The 13,884-nt window shown below is 37.0% G+C and overlaps 1 long non-coding RNA gene across 1 annotated transcript; it reads left to right on the top strand.

Annotated features, from left to right (window-relative positions):
- The first annotated feature begins 842 nt into the window (after positions 1 to 842).
- Positions 843 to 2,017, top strand: LOC145777027 (uncharacterized). Its single transcript, XR_014290303.1, has 3 exons — positions 843 to 941; positions 1,348 to 1,433; positions 1,968 to 2,017. It is a non-coding gene; the product is annotated as an uncharacterized LOC145777027 (long non-coding RNA).
- The last annotated feature ends 11,867 nt before the right edge of the window (positions 2,018 to 13,884 follow it).

The raw sequence follows: 13,884 nt of genomic DNA, 5'->3' as shown, positions 1-13,884 counted from the left end.
GCCGCAGAGCCTAGATCGGATAATGTGGTAGCCACTTTAACAAGTCGAAATTCTGCCACTGAAATTGATTAGAATGAAACCGCTAACCAATCACAAGCTACGGTTTAAGTGACGTAAAAAATGGCGAAAAGAAGATGATAGAAAGCAAATTAAGTGATGGATTTTTTGTCAGCTGGTTGGCTTAGGGGTTAGGGTTAGGGATAGAAAGTAGTCATTTCATTGACGCGGGTTCGATTCCCACTACTGCTATTGCTCTTTTTCTTCCGTAATTACCAAATAAACTTCAAAACAAGCATTAAATCTCTGGATGAGTGCGAGAAGGCTCACAATTGGACGGTAGCCTCTTATAACATTTTCTGATTGGTTGGCGGTTGCATTCTAATCAATTTCAGTGGCAGAATTTCGACTTGTTAAAGTGGCTACCGGATAATGTAACTGCTACTGACTGCCTCATACGTAAGAAATAAGTAAAATGCAGAATATGTAAACAAACATTGCTTAAGCGTCTAACTTTGTGAGAATTACAAATGTAAAAACAACATGTGCATTTCTTGCGCTTTTGCAACAAGCCAAGCGGTCCAACGTGACACAAATCACATGCAAGATTGCTGCAACCATGCACGCTCGCCGTTTCGCTTTCGCCCGCACATCAGGACAAACAAAAATTGAAACCGGAAATTTTACAAAAATACATTTCTGATGGGTAAAAGTCTCTATAAAAACCATAGCATCTTCATCATTCATCATTCGATTAATTTTCTGACTTCAACATCTTTATTCATTGTTGCAACTGATTTGATTCAAGGATATCATGAAGTGGATTCTAGTTTTGATGGTTGTGTGTTTCTATGTCGGCTGTGAAGCTTGCAAACCTGAAGCAACAACTCCCACAACAACAACAACAACAACCACAACAACAAACATAACGGCGATTATCGAAGGTGAGAAGTACAATAATGGAAAGCAAAAATAGAGTTTTTGCAACAAACTGGAAAATATATTTTGTCACACATTTTTAAAAACAAATAATGGTATATTTGCTCTGCTGAAATTGTAGTTTGCCATTGAAGCTCAAATTAGTGGAATTTTGAAGAGTTTGAAGCAGTTTAATTGATTTCTTAAGACGCCAGTAGGGATTTTATCAAATAATTCTTATTTCACAAACAGCTCTATATAGCCGGTCTTTCATATATGCTGTAATGTAGGCCTATCCTACAATAAAGCACACTTTGTGGGCCTGCCATGGAAATGTATTGGTTGCCCTTACAAACTATGAATAGCAATACGCACCATGGACGCTTTCAGCTACAACTGAAGTATAAATTTAATATATTCCTTAATTTACAGAAACTCGGGAAAAAAGAGCAGTGGTACCACCACCACCAATTTACACCTGCTCATATTTTACAACAAACCGCTTGTCAAAAGGAGCGGTAAGTATTGTTTTTTCATCATAATGGGCACACTCGTGTTTTAACTTGGTAATTGTAGAGTGAGTTTTCCAACCCTAAACGTCACATCAGGTATCGAGTGAACAATTGTTTTATAGTAGATTACGAAATAGAAGTGGTTGTTGTGAAACAATCAGTCGACGAGGCCATTAACACATTAAGAAACAACGCCAACAAGTGGTCATGCAAAATCTTTAACAGCTTGCAATATTTATAATTTGTACATTTAGTCAAAGCATGACCTTCTCAAATGTTTCCAGTCTAGGCCCCTACGGTTTATCTTATTTAAGATTTGAGTCAATGCACGAATGTAGGCAATTATTACCAAAGATCCAATTTTGTTAAAAAATGATGCTACTTGAAACTCTTTGAGTTCTTACAAATTTATTGATTTCAAAAACTTGTTCATTTTGACATCATTTGAGTGGTTCCTATCTTCCAACACAAATAAAACAAGTTTTGCTTTTGTCGTAAGTTATTTTTGTTGTAAGTCATTTTGATATATTTTGCCTTCAGAGAAAATTCGGCTGCGCTCGCTATTGTAAAAGGCTTCGAAGAACCAAAAAGTACTACGCACCCAAAAGCTGTGGAAGAGTAAAAGGATTAAGAAGAGGTATAGGAATGTTTCTCAAACTTTTGCAGCTTTTCACGAAATAAAACAATATAAAACAAATTCGAGCCACATTTACTAAACTACAAGCTATCATAAAAAAATAAAAAATCTTAATTGTAATACGATGAGTGTGTCTTGTGGCAACCACACTTATTATACCGACAAGGCAATTAGCAAATATCACTTATCTAATAAATAGTATGCGGCTCAGTTAAGCATGATTGCCTGCATGCTGATTTGTAATGCCAGTTGGTAAATCTCCATAATTCTCAAAAATTCAACGGCATACCTGAGAATCTTTCGCGGCACACTAGTGCTCCTTATTGTGTGCCGCAACCTAGTGTGCCACAAATATTGAAACATTGATGTAAGGGATCGGTAGAAATGTTTGTTAGGATTGGTGGCATTGTTTGTGGACAATTAGGCAACTAGAATTTAATTTTTACGATCTATCTCTTTCGTTAAACAAAAGCGGTTTATTAAGACTGTTCGATTATTATTAGAACAAAAAAATCAATAAAGTAAAAGTAATAGAATAAACCGTTTCAACAAACTTGTCTCAACAGTGAAAAATCTCGAACGCATTAATATATTAAACATTCGTTTGTATAATCAATCTTACATATTATACTATTAATCAACTACAGTATATACGAGAAGAAATCTCGAATATTCCGAAATTACGATGCGCAAAGACTAATGAGATTTTATAGCGTAACCTACTGCCTACTATAAGCTACTATAAAATGTAATCTTACCTCATAGGCTACTATCCGTGTTGTGCTCTTACAACCTACACGAAAAGAAACCTTGAATATTTACAATGTGCAAAGGCAAATAGGGTTTCGTTGAGAAGTGAGATACTATGCAACAACTAGTCAAGATCACACCTTTAATTTGTCTTTTCAGTCCGATGCCGCATCTGCCGCCTGGTGTTCAGATGCAAGTGATGGAACGATGCTTCATTCTCGCTTTCCCATCAAAATGTCCAAGCAAGAAGCTTTCTGAGACTTTTTAATAACAAGAAGTGTTATGTATTGAACTAACATTAATGATAGCTATTATCAAACAAATTATTCCAACAGTTTTATTTGATTACATTGATTGTCTTTGTTATCAGCGTTGCAAAATAAAATGAGCAACAAAGATTCACATTGCATTGTTCAAAACCATAATTCTTTGTTATTTTCACTTTTTGTGTTTAGGGGGAATAGAGTCTTTTAAAGCCTTAGTCACCTAAAAGAAACTTTGTAGTGTACAAAACTCAATTACTGACCTTATTACTGTTCGTTATGCGCATATAGCTACATGATCAGCACGCATTTGTTGTCTTGGGCCGTGTATATGTTGAGTCCACCAACCAGCAGTGGTTCGATCACAGAAGTAGTCAGCAAGACTCACATTTAAAAACATGAATACAGTACATCAATTTACAGAAAATAATTAAGTGTCTTATACATGCAAACGGTGTCCGACGTTTTTTTCGTAAACATTTGTTCGTAATATTAATTCTTCGTAACACAATTCTTCGTAAAGTATTTCTTCGTGCATGCAATAGACTGTAATACTAATTGTTCGTACAACATTTACAATTGTTTACGAATTAGGCCTATTAATTAGGGTAGCGTATAGCGGTATATACGCCGTGCGCAGCGAAAAAGGAAAGCCAATACTTTTGTATGGTGGCCAGCTTTATTACAAAGATTATAGTGCACAAGGGCAAGAAACTACTTATTCAAAATTTGAGCATTTTCAAAAGAAATGTCCTGCACAAGTAACAACAGGCGCGAATTCTAACTAAGTGAAACAAATTTAGTTTTACATTCGTAGAGTTTAATATTGCATTGACGTTAAATGGTAGTTGATATTTTTGCAATTTTTTTTTAAACAGCAAACACATCGACACTTAAGTTGGCAACAACAAAATGTTAACCCTATCATTGAATACCAATTCAAGAAAAAATTATATTTTACCTACATCTTTGCTTTCGTAACTGATTTAGATAACAGAACATATTTTAAAAAGTTTCTAGTTTTTTGCAATAGTTCTTCTTTAATTTGACTTAATTTTTAAGAAAAACTGGTTACAGAAAATAAAATATGACTAATTTGCAAAACAAAGTTTCCTTTTATCGAAGAACACAATAATATTTTGATATCATTAATAATAATAGCTTGAGTAATTTATAATTTTCAACGAGGTTAATCGATTAGTCAACCAAGAAGATTTTAGAGCAGTGCACCACAAGGAACAAGCTGGAAAAATTTACTAATTTTTGTTGATCAAAGGCCACATGGACCATGAAACATACAACAGCCATTTTATTTCACCTCAGACATTTACGATAGCGTGATTATCAAATATAATTCATTTGAAGAGCACTGTAGCTTATTATTTTAACATTTTATTTCCATTGAAATGGGAATTTCTTTATTATTCTTTGAGTATAATTTATTATGAATACCGTAATTGTTGGCAAGTTATCATGTATTCAGATATCGGAAAGAGAAAAAGAGGCAGACCAGCAAGACAACGGCATGACAACATCCAGGCATGGACCGAACTCAGTTTGACGACACTGGGCGAGCTAGTTCAAAACCGTGAATCGTGGAAACAGATAACCCATGTTGATGCGCAATCTGCTTCAAGCGAAGGCGATTGAGTATATATTTAGATATAGTTATTACTTTCTAAAACCTCTACAGCCTGTGTAACCCTAAAAGGGGGATGACCAGAAGATTTTTATTCAAACAAAATGTTTCAAATTTTTTTTAATATTTCAAAAATTAGAATATTCAAAAATTCTATTTGAATAAGGACCTTCTGATGATCCCCTTTTTAGAGTTAAACAGGCTGTAGAGGTTTTAGAAAGTAATAACTATATTTGATGTAATTTGCTCTGCTTGGCACTGAGAACTTTTTGTAGTATTAATAGTATTTATTGTTTTATTCAGATATAGTGGTAGCTTTGTATTGATGCCGGGTTGAGTCAATCTTGGTTTGGCAGCTCATCTGTCGTCAAATCAAGTATGGAGGTTCCATGACCTTTATTGCCTGACAGATTCCTAGGCACTCCGCAAGCCTCTACAGGACGACAATGTGTTGACTCAGGTCGTGAAGGAAATGGGTAAGCATTATTATGGTTACCTCGTCTACAGGTATATCAAAAAACATGCAGAATGACTCACAATCGAACACCGAGACGGGCTTTCTCGTACAAGATACGTTCTACAGCATGGGTCACCAACCTTTTTTGCATGCAGGCCACTTTGGCACTAAAGAGAGCTGTGGCGGGCCGCACTAATAAAATGTTAGGTAGGTTGACTCCTATGCTAGAAAAAAACGTATTTCGTACCCAGTATCCAGCGTTACATGTTGTTCATACTTATGTTAGAATACCGCAGCAACAAAATTAGTCGAACAACGCTACTGCCAGGCCAAACTCCTTTAACAACACTTTTGACTTTTTTAACAATGCCTAATAAACGAGTCCACTTGTTTTGCGCACTTATAGCGAGGCGAGCGGTTTCATCAGAATATTCATCGCCAAGCCAGAGTGGTGTTGTCACTTCGCTTCACAAAAGATATCTTGCAATTAACAGTTTCAATAAACAAGGAAATGTTTGACACATCGCAATATAGGCAACAATAGTGATCTGCAAAAATATCAGCGAAAATTGGCTCCAATAACAAGGAAAAAGAAACCAGGCACTATGAAACAAACGCTTGCGGAAATCACCGAAAAAACGTTTCTATCGTAACTCATGAACAGTCTTCCCTCTAAAAAAGCAATGAGTTGGTTTTTTATCCTTATTGTGAGAGTCTATAAAACCGTCTTTCTTTGATTAGCCTATAGACAACTGTCACTTGCGGTGCTTATCAGCATGGCAAGAATTGTTGATTAACAATATTTTGCAGTACTAAGCTAAATATTTTCATAATACAACCAGAAAAAGTCTTTAAATTTATATATAATATTTTGCCGACTTTAATTATTATATATAAATTGAGTTGGAAAAACTTGCATAAAGGGAACACTACTCGTGAAACACAATAACGGTGAAACGCACACTACACTGTTTACATGACATTTGCAAACTTAAAATAAGCAACCCTATGCTCACAGACAATTTCGAAAACAGACGTTTTAATCAACCACTGGGACAGTGTGGCTGGACATCGCATTGGAATGACTTTAAGCGACCCCCACCTAGAACTATAACCTGGTTGGTGGGTCGGTGGAATCGTATGCAATGCGAAAATCTGCTTCCCGGAAAGTATTTTTGCCTTCATGCTCTTTAAATCCTGAAGAAAAGTATTTGTGGTTATACTTGTAGCCTACGTTGATACCTTCCGCGGGCCGCACATAACAGCGTGGCGGGCCGCCAGTTGGTGACCCCTGTTCTACAGTATGTTTTTCATGTTGTTGAAAAGTAGGATTTTACTAAGGCTAATTACAATAAATAAAGACAACAAAGCAAAGACATTTTAGTGTGGTAAAAGAATAAACCTTTTTTTCTTGAAAAATAAGCGTAAATTTATTTCTTAAATTTGTTGGTTCTCCTAGGACAATTTCATGTGACAACGCATAAAATCTTGCCTACTCTTTTCTCGCCAGTCTTCCTCCATCACTTAAATTTTAACTTTCAAAGCGTTTAGAATAGTAGTGGCAAATAAACTACAAGACCAGAGCAGTCGACAGTTTTCAAACATCACCCAGACTTACTCAACAAAGAATGGATAAAGCTCAATCGCCTCTGTGCTAGGTCGAGAAGCTTAAACAGCAATACGTTTCAATGAGTCTTGCCAAATTGCCATCTTATGTCTGTGGACCTGCCTTCCAGACCGCATAACACATCTTTCATTACTGCCCTATACCTACGGACCTTGAGATGTAAATGATAATAATCGCTTAGCCTTGACAGCAACGCAGTCCAATGGCTGCAGCACTGGATAGAAAAGCGTGAATTCTAACTCCTCCTAGGCAAATGAGGGTAAAGTGAAGAATGTATAAACAAAATTGCTTTTGCTTCAACCTTTGGGGCAAAGCCAAATGTAAAAATAACTTCATGTACATTTCTTGCGCGTCAGTAAACTGCCTCCAAGATTTCCTGCCCTCCAATCTAGCCTGGAAAGATCGCTCATACGCCATCATCATCATCAGTAAAAACTCAAACACGAATGTGATCACGATTGAGACTATATGGCACGCATGTTTGTTCAATGGTTTCGCTTTTGTCTGCAGATAATCACAAACAAAAACTGAAACTGGAATTGCTACAAAAATAAAATTCTGGTGATGATCCCTATAAAAGCCACAAAAATGTCATCATATGGCATTCGATTGGTTTGCTATCATCAATTGCTGCGTTTATTGCTACAAACGATTTGGTTCAAGCATAACATGAAGTGGATTCTAGTTTTGATGGTTGTGGGTGTGTATGTCTGCTGTGAAGCTTACAGACATAATAGGCCTACACTTCTTCGTGCACAGCTGCCTGCTCCTACAGGTGAGGGGCAGAATAATGAGAAAAAATGTTGCTGCTAGGCCTACATGAAAAATAGCTTTCATAATCCTTCAACATGGAAGCTTTAATTTGTTTTTGAAGCTCAAATTAGTGAAATTTTGAAAGTTTAGACTCAATCTTATTATTTTAACAAGATTTTTGTAGGCATTTTTAAGAAAAAATATCACATATTTTTATCTTCGATACATCGATAGCTATACTAAGTCAATGTAAACTACTGTTTCCTTTGGTAAGTGCGCTATGTAGAGTGCAGATGTGGGCTGCTTTCAGCGTTACAAGTTATAGATAGCAACCAGCATGATGTGACGTTTCATTCATAAATCAAGCATAGAAAATTTAATAATGTCCTTGTTTTACAGAAACTTACAGCTTCTCGCTTTTTACACCGAATCGTCTGTCAACAGGAGCGGTAAATATATCTTCTTTGTTTTTTCATGGTTGAAGCGTGTTTTATATTCGTTTAGAAGCCGTGTGATTCAAGTGTCTATTGTTTCTAAATGCAGGTTTGGGTTTCCAAACCTAAACAGTGCGCCAAATATCGGGCGATCAGCACTCTCCTAGTTAGCGTAGATCACTATGTTGTAATCTTTGTTCTTTATTTGCTGCATAGTTGAGTAGACGGCGCGTTATGCTGTAGTAGTCACGACGCTCAAAAAGGGCGTCGGTTTGACACCGCTCAAGATCATTCGGCTGTGTCTGGCAGGACACTCACAGGCGTGCCTGAAAGTGGACACGAAAATTGGCTTCCTTGCCTTTCCGTCCACTTAACCTAAATCTTTAACCACGGATGGATAGAACAAACCTGTCATTGATGCGAAACAATCGACGTTGACGCAACACATTTACACACAGCGTCAACGAACGGTGATTGAAAAACGTTAAAAGTTTCCAGTTGTTTAATTTAAACGTTTGGCCTGATATCGTATCTCCCGCCAAAGTCAACACACGATTGTGGACAATTATTTTCAAATCAGCAATTGTCATCAAAATAGGTCTAGCTGAAACTCAATACGATCGACTCTATCAGTATCCTTATGAAATCCTTTAACCTTAGGCGGTTAGGCCTACCACATCTTGAGTGGTTGCAATTGTCTAGAAAGAATGAAAGATTTTTTAAAGTTTTTGTTGTTTTTTGCTTACAGAAAAAATTTGGCTGCGTCCCTTATTGTAGAAGGAGCTGGAGAACCCAAAAGTATTACGCACCCAGAAGCTGCAGAAGCGTAAGAATATCAAGAAGATGTAAGGGAATGGTAGAACTGTCTGTTAGGATTTGTAGCATTACTTGTATACTAGTTGGGTGACGCATATTTTAGAAGTAATATTTAGCATGCAGCTAAGAAAACTTTTTCTTTTTGCATTAATTCAATATCTGCAAACATTGAATCTATGCCCAAAAAAAGCAAATTTTCTAACCAAATAATTTATAGCATATCAATACCCGGCTGTTATTTTTATTTCAAAAATTAGTTAGAAAACTTGAAAAAAACAAACAGCCATAATACTTCCAAAGGTGATTACAATAAACATAGCCTACAGTGAAATGTTGTCATTAGAACCTATCTAGTTTATTAAACAAGGCCGCTTTGGTAAGACTACTTGATAGTTAGAGTTGAAGAAGAGTAAAGTAAAAGTATGTGAATAAACCGTTTCAACAAACTTATGCCAACAGTGAAAAATCTCGAATATTTAGATGTATTATAACTGCAGACAGTGCACACCGTTCGGCCTTCCGGTCTCCTCAGTGCAATAGGTACACTGGTATGGCCACGGCGATATATACCTCCGTGTGACGTTTTCCCATTTGTGGAACCTAAGCTCCAAAAATGGTAGGCTACTGCTGCCAACCTTGCCAAAGTGCTCAAACTGCAAGCAGTGAGCTTTGCGCAATGCATAGCAAGGTGCCTCCAGTAAAGTGTTCAATCGGCATAAACCCAGAGCGTCCATAACTGCAGACAATAATCTTTCATACAATGTTATTATAATAGATATTACTTATATGAAATAATATAACCTTATATTATATTATGTTATACCATTCAATCTCGTATATAGGCCTACAAGCAGAAACTTTGAATATTGCGAAATTACAATGTGCAAAAGCGAATAGGTTTCAAAGAGAAGCAAGATACTTTGCAACAAACAGTCGTGATCACATCTTTAATTTGTCTTTCCAGTCCGATGCCACATCTGCCGCCTGACCTTCAGATGTAGGTGATGGAACGATGCTTTGTTCTCGCTTTCTATCAAGATTTCCCAACAAGATGTTTCCTAAAGCTGTTTATCATCAAGAAATTTTAAAGATTGAACTTATATCAATGATTGCCTAATTAATGTACAATATGTAACAAAATTATGTAAACAATGTTTGTTTTAATTGATTTTTTGTATTATAAGCGTTTTGAAATAAAAGCAACAAGCAAGACGACTCATAGTGCAATATTAAAAAAGTTGTTTGTTATTTCCTGTTGTATGTTTGAAAAAGATATAATTTAAGGTCTTAGTCCTCTAGAAAATATTGCAAAGTCAAAAATCAATTGATACGTAAAAGGTCATATCCAGAATTTTTTTAGGAAGGAAGATCTTTTTAGACAAAGAGTAAGACTCTAATATCTCCAAATTACACAACACAACACAACACTACACTTAAAACACTTAACTTTAACTTAAATCACAGAAGTAACTTTAAAGAATTTTAAAAGGGGGAGGCATGGCCTAATACCCCCTTGTGCACACCACTGGATACGTATCCCAGTGTTTGTTGTGCGCATACATTGGCGTATCCAAAGGCATGCAGTGCAGGCGTGAACGCAAGACATAAACCACATACCTTAATCAAATTCAATCTAATAAATACATTTTTCCATTGAATATTATAAACAAACGTTTGATTGAACTTCAATAAGGTATTGTGAAGAACGGAGCGTTCTTCCTGGCTACCAGCACAAGGTTGACCACTCACTAGTAGCTTACAGTGAACAATTGGCTTTTGTAGCTTTCACGCTGGCCATTTAGACTATTCGGCATGTTACATACCAGCACATTTATTATTTCGGAGCGGCGTTTCTGTTGTTGGATATTTACCAAGCAGCAATTGTTCGATAACAAAAGTACCATACCCGTAAACTATTACTTAAGAATGCAAAACAGTTTTCAGCAAACATTAAAAGTTATAGACAAGTTAAAAATTTTATAGTCATGATCACACCAATCTTCAGATATTTAATAAAGTGTCATAAACAAGCAAATAAACTTTTCCCTTCTAGATTTTCTAGGCAGTAACGTTGACAGGGGGATTCAGGTGTTTTTACACCAGGGTTTATTTTAGCATACTTGTAGGGGCCCGAAACCTTTCAAGGGGACCGGGAGTTTGAACAAACAACTCGTAGTCTTTGGATATGGTACGTTATATCCTCAGAAGCGTCTTCATTTGAAGCCAGAGGATCTCATTGGTACCTGGCCCAAATTCTCCTCTCAACGGTTTTAAAACTTTTATGAGTTTTGTTCCAAGCAGTCACAATTTTTTTAGGATGTCCTAACAACATCGGCCTACAGTCAATTTATGTAATCTAGAGATAATTTATGTAATTTCTTTTTCACAATGAAAACATTAACAGCTGTTTACAAAACTTTTAAGAACGACGAATTTAGCTTTGACACTTTAGACCTCGTACTTACAGTATCATTCAACTTAGGATTTTTTGTAGAAAAATTGCTTTGAAGTTAATATTTAAAGCAAACTTTAAAACAATTCCTTTGATAACTCCAAGAATTAGCTCAGCTCATTATGACATATAATACAGGGACGGATTGACAATGCAAATCAGACAAACGTTAAAAATAAACGCGGCCAATTTTCACCAACTCATAATTTTTTTTTTTTTCGAATCAAAATATCAAATTTTCTATTTTAGAGAAAGGCTTCAGGATTCATTTCCAAAGCTATTTCGCTAAACAAATATCAGAAGAAGTGTCTACTGGTGACGTATTGCATAGAACTAAAGCTTCGGTTTATTGTTACACATCAATTTCACTTTTTATCGTTCAACTTAGTTAGTTCCATCATGTCCTTCAAAATTCATGCCAGAAGATCGTGCTTGAGGCACATGCGAACAAACGGGTATATGTGATCTTCGCTTAGCTAAAAGGGTTTTTTTACATTGTTTGGTCTTTGGATCTTTATCCTCAGACTTGCAAAGCCTCTGATAGGTTATTCCTGATAGTTTTGTATATTTGTAGAGGCTTTGAACCACTGACGCAGAGCCGGTTGCAGAGATTACCGACATTGACTTTGCCGAAATTCTTGCACAACCCACTTGTGCATAGTTGTTCTGTGACAATTTGGGCCTGGTACCACTAAGAGGTCTAGGCTCTCCACTTACCCCTCTCCAATAGTGCTGTCCAAATGTCCAATAGTCCAATGTTGGCTTTGAACGCCCTGTCGCGTTGTGAACAATTGAAATCAGATGAGGAAGTAGAGTGTGAACAGAACTGGACCTCTTTTTCTGTTTTCCTTTCTCCTCTTACTTGCTCTTTCTGTTCTTTTTAAAACTGGCAGCACCGTCTCGAATCATGGATCTCCAAAGCTCCATCCTCAGCAGGTTCCTCCCAGTTACTATAAATGATAGTTAGTGTGATTACTTTTTACCTCTTCAAAATTTTAAATTATAGTAGTAAATGGTCGCACACCATGCGGACAGTTGAAATGAGAACTCCTGTTTGAAGTGCTTCAACAAACATGAGTCCGCCCGGTTAGCTCAGTGGTTACGTGCCAGGCTCAAGATCACGCGGAACTGGTTCGACTCTCGGAGTGTGCCCTTGAGCAACGCATTTCAGGACTGCTCTCCATTCAGCGGCATCTAGTGAATGGAGTAATTCCCCGGCAACAACATTTCAATAATCGGAAAACTTCACTGTGTCAATCTCGGTATCCGGCCCTGCGCCAAGAGCCTCTACAAGTATGCGAAACTACCAGGAATAACCTATCAAAGCTTTGTCAGTCCGAGAATAAAGATTCAAAAACCAACCAAACCAACATTTGAGATTGAAGTGCTAAAGCTTGCAACCATCTACAATGTTTCTACATGTGATGAAAATCTTCATTAAGAGCCTTGAATCACTTGATCCAGGTTCTGGTGTGTACTTCAAAGACTTTTTGGCTCAACTTTGGGCCGCAGTTAATGGTATCAAAAACCACTACTTTAATCACTTGGCTATACTGAATCAGATACCCATCTACAACTGAACAATAAATTTAATGATATTTATATTTTGCAGAAAGCCGAAGGAAAAGATCAGTGAGACAAATTGGTCGCTTTTCTTGCTCTTCATCGCGCGCTTTGTCAAAACTAGCGACAAGTATTGCTTTATCACAATGGAATAGCTCAGAGGGAAAAAATGATGACATAGCATTGATAGCAACACAGTCCAATGGCCGCAGCGCCTCGATCGAATCATGTAACTGCTACTGACTGCCTCATACGCAAGAAATAAGTAAAATGCAGAACATGTAAACAAACATTGCTTAAGCGTCTAACTTTGTGAAAAATGGAAATGTAAAAACAACATCTACATTTCTTGCGCTTCTGCAAAAAGCCAAGCGGTCCAACGTGACACAAATCACATGCAAGATTGCTGCAACCATGCACGCTCGCCGTTTCGTTTTCGCCCGCACGTCAGGACAAACAAAAAACTGAAACCGGAAATCTTTACAAAAATACATTTCTGATGGGTAAAAATCTCTATAAAAACCATAGCATCTTCATCATTTATCATTCGATTAATTTTCTGACTTCAACTTCTTCATTCATTATTGCAAACGATTTGATTCAGGCACAATGGCGAGTGGTTAGCGCGTTGGGCTCGCAGTCGAGAGCCTGCATGTTCGACTCCAGCCACCCGCACTTGCTGTTGTTTCTCTGGGCAAGAAACTTAACGATAATTGCCTCTACCTAGTGATCGATTTCGAGTAATGGGTAGTACCAAATTTAAGTCATAAGTAAAGTAGACAACCGGAAACAGACATTGCCGTCGGCTGCAGCGTGGGTCAGGTGTATGTCGGAAGGCGTACACCGATGCATAGCGCTCAAGTCCGCTTTCCCGCAATGCAGGATAAAGATAAACAAACAAACAAACAACATGAAGTGTTCTAGTTTTGATGGTTGTGTGTTTCTTTGTCTGCTGTGAAGCTTGCAAACCTGAAGCAACAAGTCCCACAACAACAACAACAAACATAACGGCCATTATCGAAGGTGAGAAGTACAATAATGGATCGCAAAAATAGAGTTTTTGCAA

The sequence above is a fragment of the Aplidium turbinatum genome, chromosome 9, assembly GCF_918807975.1.
Source record: "Aplidium turbinatum chromosome 9, kaAplTurb1.1, whole genome shotgun sequence".
Lineage (NCBI taxonomy): Eukaryota > Metazoa > Chordata > Ascidiacea > Aplousobranchia > Polyclinidae > Aplidium > Aplidium turbinatum.
Note: the sequence above shows the minus strand (reverse complement) of the source record. Positions and strands in the feature narration are given on the sequence as shown.